We start from the raw sequence: 12,419 nt of genomic DNA on the forward strand, positions 1-12,419 counted from the left end.
TAGTTATTTTAGGAAACTCAGCAGTGGCTTACTCCATATAGCAGCATACATTTGAATACCAAGGTATTCACTAGACCACTTGCTAAAATAGTAAATTAAAATAAAAAAAAAATTAGGTACAGTTTAAAAACATATATCATACAACAAGTGCCCATATACGAATCATGTAAAGAGGAAGGATTAAGAAGAGATAGACAGATAAGTCCAAATTGCCAGGGTTAGTATTAGTAGTCCATGATGTGTTAGCGCTATGTAAAAATAAAGATTATTATTATTATTCAACGATGGCTGCCACGCATTTATAAAGATAACAGTCGACCCCCATAAGACAGGCAAAGCCATATAAGTGAAAATACTTAAATACTATAACTCACCCATAGTATGATTAATGCACCATCAAGACCACCACAGCCACCCCGACTAGTGTTTCGCACATGTGCTTTATCAAGGGAAGTATGTCAAATAATCTCTCTTGCAAGTCTTGTATACCTAATATTACTCACATATGGGCCAAGTAAATGGTACAGACGAAGCCGTCCCCAGGTCACAGGAGAATCTTGTTTCAGCACTCATTTCCAGCGCATGTCATGATTTGTCTGTATGTGATCATCAGATCACTTGAAGCTGAGTATCATACAGGAGAGCAGGGAATAGAGAAAATGTTTTAGGTCTGATATCCTCATTAGGAAGGACATAATGTATTAGCAGCAGTTTAATAATGGAAAACCTAGTGATAGGTTACTTTTACGTAATTCTTGAATAAGAAGTTCAAAGTCATTTACCAAACTTACAAACATTAACCCCTTCCCGACCCATGACGCCACGTAGGCGTCATGAAAGTCGGTGCCAATCCGACCCATGACGCCTATGTGGCGTCATGGAAAGATCGCGTCCCTGCACGCCGGGTGAAAGGGTTAACTCCCATTTCACCCGATCTGCAGGGACAGGGGGAGTGGTAGTTTAGCCCAGGGGGGGTGGCTTCACCCCCTCGTGGCTACGATCGCTCTGATTGGCTGTTGAAAGTGAAACTGCCAATCAGAGCGATTTGTAATATTTCACCTATTATAACGGGTGAAATATTACAATCCAGCCATGGCCGATGCTGAAATATCATCGGCCATGGCTGGAAATACTAATGTGCCCCCACCCCACCCCACCGATCGCCCCCCCAGCCCCCCGATCTGGCCGGTACACTGCTCCGGCTCCCCTCCGTCCAGTGCTCCGCTCCCCCCCGTGCTCTTGTCCGCTCCCCCCGTGCTCCAATCACCCCCCCGTGCTCCAATCACCCCCCCTGCACTCCGATCCACCCCCCCGGTGCTCCGTTCCACCCCCCTGTGCTCCATTCCAGCCCCCCGTGCTCCGTTCCACGCCCCCCGTGCTCCGTTCCACCCCTCCCGCGCTCCGATCCCCCCCCTGTGGTCCCCCCCCCCCGTGGTCCCCCCCCGTGGTCCCCCCCCACCCCATCATACTTACCGATCCAGCCGGGGTCCCGTCCGTCTTCTCCCTGGGCGCCGCCATCTTCCAAAATGGCGGGCGCATGCGCAGTGCGCCCGCCGAATCTGCCGGCCGGCAGATTCGTTCCAAAGTGCATTTTGATCACTGAGATATAATCTATCTCAGTGATCAAAATAAAAAAATAATAAATGACCCCCCCCTTTGTCACCCCCATAGGTAGGGACAATAAAAAAATAAAGAAATTTTTTTTTTCCACTAATGTTAGAATAGGGTTAGGGTTAGGGTTAGGGGTAGGGTTAGGGTTAGGGGTAGGGTTAGGGGTAGGGGTAGGGTTAGGGGTAGGGTTAGGGGTAGGGTTAGGGTTAGGGTTAGGGTTAGGGGTAGGGTTAGGGTTAGGGGTAGGGTTAGGGGTAGGGGTAGGGTTAGGGGTAGGGCTAGGGGTAGGGCTAGTGTTAGGGTTAGGGGTAGGGTTAGGGGTAGGGTTAGGGGTAGGGTTAGGGTTAGGGCTAGGGTTAGGGTTTCGGTATGTGCACACGTATTCTGGTCCTCTGCGGATTTTTCCGCTGCGGATTGATAAATCCGCAGTGCTAAACCGCTGCGGATTTATGGCGCATTTACCGCGTTTTTTTCTGCGCATTTCACTGCGGTTTTACAACTGCGATTTTCTATTGGAGCAGTTGTAAAACCGCTGTGGAATCCGCACAAAGAAGTGACATGCTGCGGAATGTAAACCGCTGCGTTTCCGTGCAGTTTTTCCGCAGCATGTGTACAGCGATTTTTGTTTCCCGTAGGTTTACATTGAACTGTAAACTCATGGGAAACTGCTGCGGATCCGCAGCGTTTTCCGCAGCGTGTGCACATACCTTTAGAATTAGGCTATGTGCACACTGTGCGGATTTGGCTGCGGATTGGCCGCTGCGGATTCGCAGCAGTATTCCATCAGGTTTACAGTACCATGTAAACATATGAAAAACCAAATCCGCTGTGCCCATGGTGTGGAAAATACCGCACGCAAACGCTGCGTTGTATTTTCCGCAGCATGTCAATTCTTTGTGCGGATTCCGCAGCGTTTTACACCTGTTCCTCAATAGGAATCCGCAGGTGAAATCACAAAAAACACTGGAAATCCGCGGAAAATCCGCAGGTAAAACGCAGTGCCTTTTACCCGCGGATTTTTCAAAAATGGTGCGGAAATATCTCACACGAATCCGCAACGTGGGCACATAGCCTTAGGGTTAGGGTTGGAATTAGGGTTGTGGTTAGGGTTGTGATTAGGGTTATGGCTACAGTTGGGATTAGGGTTAGGGGTGTGTTGGGGTTAGTGTTGGAGTTAGAATTGAGGGGTTACCACTGTTTAGGCACATCAGGGGTCTCCAAACGCAACATGGCGCCACCATTGATTCCAGCCAATCTCGTATTCAAAAAGTCAATTGGTGCTCCCTCACTTCCGAGCCCTGACGTGTGCCCAAACAGTGGTTTACCCCCACATATGGGGTACCAGCATACTCAGGACAAACTGCGCAACAATTACTGGGGTCCAATTTCTCCTGTTACCCTTGTGAATCTAAAAAAATGCTTGCTAAAAAATTATTTTTGAGGAAAGAAAAATGATTTTTTATTTTCACGGCTCTGCGTTGTAAACGTCTGTGAAGCACTTGGGGGTTCAAAGTGCTCAACACATATCTAGATAAGTTCCTTGGGGGGTCTAGTTTCTAAAATGGGGTCACTTGTGGGGGTTTCTACTGTTTAGGCACACCAGGGGCTCTGCAAACGCAACGTGACACCCACAGACCATTCCATCAATGTCTGCATTTCAAAAGTCACTACTTCCCTTCTGAGCCCTGACGTGTGCCCAAACAGTGGTTTACCCCCACTCATGGGGTATCAGTGTACTCATGAGAAACTGGACAACAACTTTTCCGGTCCAATTTCTCCTGTAACCCTTGGGAAAATAAAAAATTCTGGGCTAAATAATTATTTTTGAGGAAAGAAAACGTATTTATTATTTTCACGGCTCTGCATTATAAACTTCTATGAAGCACTTGGGGGTTCAAAGTGCTCACCACACATCTAGATAAGTTCCTTTCAGGGTCTAGTTTCCAAAATGGGGTCACTTGTGGGGGGTTTCTACTGTTTAGGCACATCAGGGGCTCTGCAAACGCAACGTGACGCCCGCAGAGCATTCCATCAAAGTCTGCATTTCAAAACGTCACTACTTCAATTCCAAGCCCCGGCATGTGCCCAAACAGTAGTTTACCCCCACATATGGGGTATCAGCGTACTCAGGAGAAACTGGACAACAAATATTATGGTCAAATTTCTCCTGTTACCCTTGGGAAAATTAAAAAATTCTGGGCTAAATAATTATTTTTCAGGAAAGAAAACGTATTTATTATTTTCACGGCTCTGGATTATAAACTTCTATGAAGCGCTTGGGGGTTCAAAGTGCTCACCACACATCTAGATAAGTTCCTTTCGGGGTCTAGTTTCCAAAATGGGGTCACTTGTGGGGGGTTTCTACTGTTAAGCCACATCAGGGGCTCTGCAAACGCAACGTGACGCCCACAGAGCATTCCATCAAAGTCTGCATTTCAAAACGTCACTACTTCACTTCCGAGCCCCGGCATGTGCCCAAACAGTGGTTTACCCCCACATATGGGGTATCAGCGTACTCAGGAGAAACTGGACAACAACTTTTGGGGTCCAATTTCTTCTGTAACCCTTGGGAAAATAAAAAATTCTGGGCTAAATAATTATTTTTGAGGAAAGAAAACGTATTTATTATTTTCACGGCTCTGCATTATAAACTTCTATGAAGCACTTGGGGGTTCAAAGTGCTCACCACACATCTAGATAAGTTCCTTTGGGGGTCTAGTTTTCAAAATGGGGTCACTTGTGGGGGGTTTCTACTGTTAAGCCACATCAGGGGCTCTGCAAACGCAACGTGACGCCCACAGAGCATTCCATCAAAGTCTGCATTTCAAAACGTCACTACTTCACTTCCGAGCCCCGGCATGTGCCCAAACAGTGATTTACCCCCACATATGGGGTATCAGCGTACTCAGGAGAAACTGGACAACAACTTTTGGGGTCAAATTTCTCCTGTTACCCTTGGGAAAATAAAAAATTGCAGGCTAAAAGATCATTTTTGAGAAAATAATTTTTTTTTTTTTTTCATGGCTCTGCGTTATAAACTTCTGTGAAGCACTTGGGGGTTCAAAGTCCTCACCACACATCTAGATTAGTTCCTTTGAGGGTCTAGTTTCCAAAATGGTGTCATTTCTGGGGGATCTCCAATGTTTAGGCACACAGGGGCTCTCCAAACGTGACATGGTGTCCGCTAATGATTGGAGCTAATTTTCCATTTAAAAAGCCAAATGGCGTGCCATCCCTTCCGAGCCCTGCCGTGCGCCCAAACAGTGGTTTACCCCAACATATGGGGTATCAGCGTACTCAGGACAAACTGGACAACAATATTTGGGGTCCAATTTCTCCTATTATCCTTGGCAAAATAGGAAATTCCAGGCTAAAAAATCATTTTTGAGGAAAGAAAAATTATTTTTTATTTTCATGGCTCTGCGTTATAAACTTCTGTGAAGCACCTGGGGGTTTAAAGTGCTCAATATGCATCTAGATAAGTTCCTTGGGGGGTCTAGTTTCCAAAATGGGGTCACTTGTGGGGGAGCTCCAATGTTTAGGCACACAGGGGCTCTCCAAACGCGACATGGTGTCCGCTAACGATGGAAATCATTTTTCATTCAAAAAGTCAAATGGCGCTCCTTCCCTTCCGAGCCTTACCATGTGCCCAAACAGTGGTTTACCCCCACATGTGATGTATTGGTGTACTCAGGAGAAATTGCCCAACACATTTTAGGATCCATTTTATCCTGTTGCCCATGTGAAAATGAAAAAATTGAGGCTAAAAGAATTTTTTTGTGAAAAAAAAGTACTTTTTCATTTTTACAGATCAATTTGTGAAGCACCTGAGGGTTTAAAGTGCTCACTAGGCATCTAAATAAGTTCCTTGGGGGGTCTAGTTTCCAAAATGGGGTCACTTGTGGGGGAGCGCCATTGTTTAGGCACACAGGAGCTATCCAAACGCGACATGGTGTCCGCTAACGATGGAAATAATTTTTAATTCAAAAAGTCAAATGGCGCTCCTTCCCTTCCGAGCCTTACCATGTGCCCAAACAGTGGTTTACCCCCACATGTGATGTATTGGTGTACTCAGGAGAAATTGCCCAACACATTTTAGGATCCATTTTATCCTGTTGCCCATGTGAAAATGAAAAAATTGAGGCTAAAAGAATTTTTTTGTGAAAAAAAAGTACTTTTTCATTTTTACGGATCAATTTGTGAAGCACCTGGGGGTTCAAAGTGCCCACTATGCATCTAGATAAGTTCCTTGGGGAGTCTAGTTTCCAAAATGGGGTCACTTGTGGGGGAGCTCTAATTTTTGGGCACACGGGGGCTCTCGAAACGTGACATGGTGTCCGCTAAAGAGTGGAGCCAATTTTTCATTCAAAAAGTCAAGTGGCGCTCCTTCCCTTCCAAGCCCTGCCGTGCGCCCAAACAGTGGTTTACCCCCACATATGAGGTATCAGCGTACTCAGGACAAATTGCACAACAAATTTCGTGGTTCAGTTTCTCCTTTTACCATTGGGAAAATAAAAAAATTGTTGCTAAAAGATAATTTTTGTGACTAAAAAGTTAAATGTTCATTTTTTCCTTCCATGTTGCTTCTGCTGCTGTGAAGCACCTGAAAGGTTAATAAACTTCTTGAATGTGGTATTGTGCACCTTGAGGGGTGCAGTTTTTAGAATGGTGTCACTTTTGGGTATTTTCAGCCATATAGACCCCTCAAACTGACTTCAAATGTGAGGTGGTCCCTAAAAAAAATGGTTTTGTAAATTTCGTTGTAAAAATAACAAATCGCTGGTCAAATTTTAACCCTTATAACTTCCTAACAAAAAAAAATTTTGTTTCAAAAATTGTGCTCATGTAAAGTAAACATGTGGGAAATGTTATTTATTAACTATTTTGTGTCACATATCTCTCTGGTTTAACAGAATAAAAATTCAAAATGTGAAAATTGCGAAATTTTCAAAATTTTCGCCAAATTTCCGTTTTTATCACAAATAAACGCAGAATTTATTGACCTAAATTTACCACTAACATGAAGCCCAATATGTCACGAAAAAACAATCTCAGAACCGCTAGGATCCGTTGAAGCTTTCCTGAGTTATTACCTCATAAAGGGACACTGGTCAGAATTGCAAAAAACGGCAAGGTCTTTAAGGTCAAAATAGGCTGGGTCATGAAGGGGTTAAAAAAAAGAGAGAGTGGGGCTACAAGTATTGGAGTCACCGAATTTACCGTGGGGCAAAAAAGTATTTAGTCAGTCAGCAATAGTGCAAGTTCCACCACTTAAAAAGATGAGAGGCGTCTGTAATTTACATCATAGGTAGACCTCAACTATGGGAAACAAACTGAGAAAAAAAAATCCAGAAAATCACATTGTCTGTTTTTTTAACATTTTATTTGCATATTATGGTGGAAAATAAGTATTTGGTCAGAAACAAACAATCAAGATTTCTGGCTCTCACAGACCTGTAATTTCTTCTTTAAGAGTCTCCTCTTTCCTCCACTCATTACCTGTAGTAATGGCACCTGTTTAAACTTGTTATCAGTATAAAAAGACACCTGTGCACACCCTCAAACAGTCTGACTCCAAACTCCACTATGGTGAAGACCAAAGAGCTGTCAAAGGGACACCAGAAACAAAATTGTAGCCCTGCACCAGGCTGGGAAGACTGAATCTGCAATAGCCAACCAGCTTGGAGTGAAGAAATCAACAGTGGGAGCAATAATTAGAAAATGGAAGACATACAAGACCACTGATAATCTCCCTCGATCTGGGGCTCCACGCAAAATCCCACCCCGTGGGGTCAGAATGATCACAAGAACGGTGAGCAAAAATCCCAGAACCACGCGGGGGGACCTAGTGAATGAACTGCAGAGAGCTGGGACCAATGTAACAAGGCCTACCATAAGTAACACACTACGCCACCATGGACTCAGATCCTGCAGTGCCAGACGTGTCCCACTGCTTAAGCCAGTACATGTCCAGGCCCGTCTGAAGTTTGCTAGAGAGCATTTGGATGATCCAGAGGAGTTTTGGGAGAATGTCCTATGGTCTGATGAAACCAAACTGGAACTGTTTGGTAGAAACACAACTTGTCGTGTTTGGAGGAAAAAGAATACTGAGTTGCATCCATCAAACACCATACCTACTGTAAAGCATGGTGGTGGAAACATCATGCTTTGGGGCTGTTTCTCTGCAAAGGGGCCAGGACGACTGATCTGGGTACATGAAAGAATGAATGGGGCCATGTATCGTGAGATTTTGAGTGCAAACCTCCTTCCATCAGCAAGGGCATTGAAGATGAAACGTGGCTGGGTCTTTCAACATGACAATGATCCAAAGCACACCGCCAGGGCAACGAAGGAGTGGAGTGGCCTAGCCAGTCTCCAGATCTCAACCCTATAGAAAACCTTTGGAGGGAGTTGAAAGTCCGTGTTGCCAAGCAAAAAGCCAAAAACATCACTGCTCTAGAGGAGATCTGCATGGAGGAATGGGCCAACATACCAACAACAGTGTGTGGCAACCTTGTGAAGACTTACAGAAAATGTTTGACCTCTGTCATTGCCAACAAAGGATATATTCAAAGTATTGAGATGAAATTTTGTTTCTGACCAAATACTTATTTTCCACCATAATATGCAAATAAAATGTTAAAAAAACAGACAATGTGATTTTCTGGATTTTTTTTTCTCAGTTTGTCTCCCATAGTTGAGGTCTACCTATGATGTAAATTACAGACGCCTCTCATCTTTTTAAGTGGTGGAACTTGCACTATTGCTGACTGACTAAATACTTTTTTTGCCCCACTGTATCTAGCATTTTGTTCCTTTCATTTTTAGATTTATTGCGGCTATGGTACTTAGACCCCCTCCACAAAGAGAAAGTGATTGCTTATCCTAGGATATTGTGGTGACAACTTTCCTTAAAATTCTCAACAACTTAGCTCTAAAATGGCTTCATTGACTGAAAAATAAGAAAAAATGTCTCTATAAACAGCTACTCAAAAATGGCTCTTCACTTAAAGCACATTATTATTGCACACAAGTTCAAAAAATTTAACAAATATAAGCATATTTAGTATAGTAATTTTCCTATCACCCATAGAAAAAAAGCATTTTGTCTTTTTAATCAAAAAAGGAAACAATAATAATAATAATTTTATTTATATAGCGCCAACATATTCCGCAGCGCTTTACAAATTATAGAGGGGACTTGTACAGACAATAGACATTACAGCATAACAGAAATCACAGTTCAAAATAGATACCAAGAGGAATGAGGGCCCTGCTCGCAAGCTTACAATCTATGAGGAAAAGGGGGGACACAAGAGGTGGATGGTAACAATTGCTTTAGTTAGTCGGACCAGCCATAGTTTGTAAGGCTCAGGTGTTCATGTAAAGTTGCATGAACCAGTTAACTGCCCAAGTATGTAGCAGTATAGACACAGAGGGCTATTAACTGCATAAAGTGTTTGAGAACATGATGCGAGGAACCCAATTATGTTTTTTTTTATTTTTAATGGGCCACACAGGGATAGTTAGGTTAATGCATTGAGGTGGTAGGCCAATCTGAACAAATGAGTTTTTAGGGCACGCTTAAAACTGTGGGGATTAATCGTATTAACCTAGGTAGTGCATTCCAAAGAATCGGCACAACACGTGTAAAAACTTGGAGATGGGAGTGGGAGGTTCTGATTATTGAGAATGCTAACCTGAGGTCATTAGCAGAGGGCACGGGTAGGGTGGTAGACTGAGACCAGAGAGGATATGTAGGGTGGTACTGAGCCATGGAGTGCTTTGTGGATGAGGGTAGTAGTTTTGTACTGGATTCTTGAATGGATGGGTAACCAGTGTAATGACTGGCACAAGGTAGAGGCATCGGTGTAATGGTTGGTGAGGAATATGATCCTGGCTGCAGCATTCAGGACAGATTGGAGCAAGGAGAGTTTGGTAAGAGGGAGGCCAATTAGTAGAGAGTTACAATAGTCCAGACGGGAATGAATAAGTGAAACAGCGAGAGTCGAAAGTAAGAAAAGGGTGAATTCTAGAAATGTTTTTGAGGTGCAGATAAGAAGAGCGAGCCAGTGATCGGATGTGGTGGGTGAATGAAAGCTCGGAATCAAGGATGACCCCAAGGCAGCGGGCATGTTGCTTTGGAGTAATGGTGGAACCGCACATGAAGATGGCAATATCAGGCAAAGGTAGGTTAATAGAGGGAGAAAACAAGAGGAGTTCAGTTTTTGACAGGTTCAGTTTCAGATAGAGGGAGGACATGATGTTAGAGACAGCGGTAAGACAATCACTGGTGTTTACTAAAAAGGTCGGCATGATAACAGGAGAAGAAGTGTATAATTGGGTGTCGTCAGCATAGAGATGGTACTGGAAACCAAATCTACTGATTGTTTGTCCAATATTGGCAGAATACAAAGAGAAGAGGAGGGGGCCTAGGACTGATCCTTAAGGAACCCCAACAGTAAGGGGAAGGTGAGAGGAGGAGAAACCAGCAAAAGATACAGTGAAGGAGTGGTCAGAGAGGTAGGAGGAGAACCAGGAGAGAACGGTGTCCTTGAGGCCGATGGAGTGGAGCATAGTGAGGAGGAGCTGATGATCCACAGTGTCGAATGCTGCGGAGAGATCCAAGAGAATTAGCATGGAGTAGTGACCATTAGATTTAGCTGTTAGTAGGTCATTAGAGACTTTAGTGAGGGCAGTTTCAGTGGAGTGTAAAGAGGGGAAACCAGATTGAAGAGGGTCTAGAAGAGAGTTATCTGAGAGATAGCGGGTAAGATGGGAGTGGACCAGGCGCTCAAGGAGTTTAGAGATGAAGGGAAGATTAGAGACAGGTCTATAATTAGCGGCACAGTTTTGATCGAAGGATGCTTTTTTAAGTAATGGATGTATGATGGCATGCTTAACCTTCGTCAGGCTGCATAATTTTACGTTAACAGACTGCAGAGGTACAATTGTACCTTCATATATATTTTATTGAAATTTGGCCAATATATTCTAGACCAAACCTGCAGAGATGTCATGGAATTTCAGCCATCTACGGCTTTTCGAAAAAAAAAAGTTATTGCAATTTTAAAACGGAATAGTTGCAATTGTACCTACTCAGCCGGACGAAGGTTAAATGAGGATGGAAAAATACCAAAAGTGAGAGAAAGGTTGAATATTTTTGTTAGGTGAGAGGTGACAGCCGGGGAAAGGGACTGGAGGAGATGTGACGGAATGAGGTCTCTGGTGCAAGTGGTTGGGCGAGAAGATGCAAGGAGCCTCATTACTTCTTCTTCAAACAATGTGAAAACATTGCTGAAATAAGTTATCAATAGTGTGTATTATTATAATAATATATAAGCCGGAAAAAAACACACAATTATGTATCAAATGAAGCGGATATTATAAAACTTAACCTTTAATAGGTATAATATTTAAAACTTGTTGCACAAAAAATAGACAAAATACCAAAAATTGGGGGTTGGGACCACAGTGTAGACAAGTGCCCTATTACAATCAACATACACAAGGATAAAATGGTAAAAAAGGTACTGGCAGGATATAAAGTCCAATGATTCAATCTGACCTTAATAGTCAAAAAATTAGGTATATATGTGGGATTCATTCTATTAATATCCAGATAGATCACCAATATTTATAGATTGATCTTAGCAATATCTCCTTTGTAGGAGCTACACATATATCTACTATAGCGTCACATGATATACAGTATATCACCACTTTGCCCAATATATAACATAAACTGCTCCAGATACTATAAAAAAAGTCAAACATAGTAGAAAATTCTGGATTTGAATGTAATGTATGCCTCCGCATCACTTCAAATATCCGCAAATCCACCATATACACAATTGACCTGTCAGTAAAAAAGGTGCAGCATCATAACTCAAGTATTTTAACACTAGGACTATCAGACCGGTCACCCCTCCACCCCACCCCCTAGAACTACCAGATGGAGTCATTTTGACTCCTGGCTTGTTTTCATTTATTTTTAGAGTTTCTTGCTCCTGGCATTGTTTTTTTAATTTATAGCATGTATAGAATGTATATAGAATGTATAGAATGCAAAATAGCAACAATATTGTCAGGCTTTAATGCAGTTCTTCAAGCCATATGAGCAATTAGAAAAACTGCAGGCCGTATTCTACATAAATTATGTAGTCCACTCGAGAGTTCACTGACGGATGTCCTGTATATGTCCTGTGTATGTCAAGCATATTTGCAAAAATGCTAATTATTCTAATTCAAAACCAACATTTTTTCTTAACATACAAGTAAATGAAAACTAAAAGAAATAATAACATTCAGCGACAAAGACATGCATAATACAGTAGGGAGTCAAAATGACTCCCTTTGGTAATTAAAGGTAAATTTTGAAAAAAGGTACTCTTTTTTTCCAAAATTATTTATTGTCACAAAATCTTTTTTCACATCCTAAATGAGTAAAAGTCATCAAGTCTCAAGCCGGAATTCAGAAAAATATAGTCACAGTATAGAAATATAAATTGTAATGAGTCAAAATGTCTCCACCGGTAGTTCTAGTGTTAAACCAATGTATAACACCAAATGGTTATGGGATCATTAACCCTCATGTAGAAAATGAGCACCCTATGCAACCATTATTATTGTTTAGGTCATCGGCGATTTCACACATCAATTATATGTATCATGGATACTGGCAAACAATGAACAGTATCCCTACAAATGAGAAGTCAAAAAGGTTTGATTTCACCCAATTCGTAAAAGAGACGCCAATCTTTCTGATTTATCTGTCAAAAGGAAAGATAGTGAGCAAGCCTCAGTCA

At 42.5% G+C, this 12,419-nt stretch overlaps 1 protein-coding gene across 1 annotated transcript in view; it reads left to right on the top strand.

Moving 5' to 3' along the window:
* The window catches only part of CSMD1 (CUB and Sushi multiple domains 1), a 3,308,788-nt gene that overhangs the window by 2,371,832 nt on the left and 924,537 nt on the right, over window positions 1-12,419 (top strand). The gene's annotated exons all lie outside the window — the stretch shown is intronic.

The sequence above is a fragment of the Ranitomeya imitator genome, chromosome 5, assembly GCF_032444005.1.
Source record: "Ranitomeya imitator isolate aRanImi1 chromosome 5, aRanImi1.pri, whole genome shotgun sequence".
Taxonomy (NCBI): Eukaryota; Metazoa; Chordata; class Amphibia; order Anura; family Dendrobatidae; genus Ranitomeya; species Ranitomeya imitator.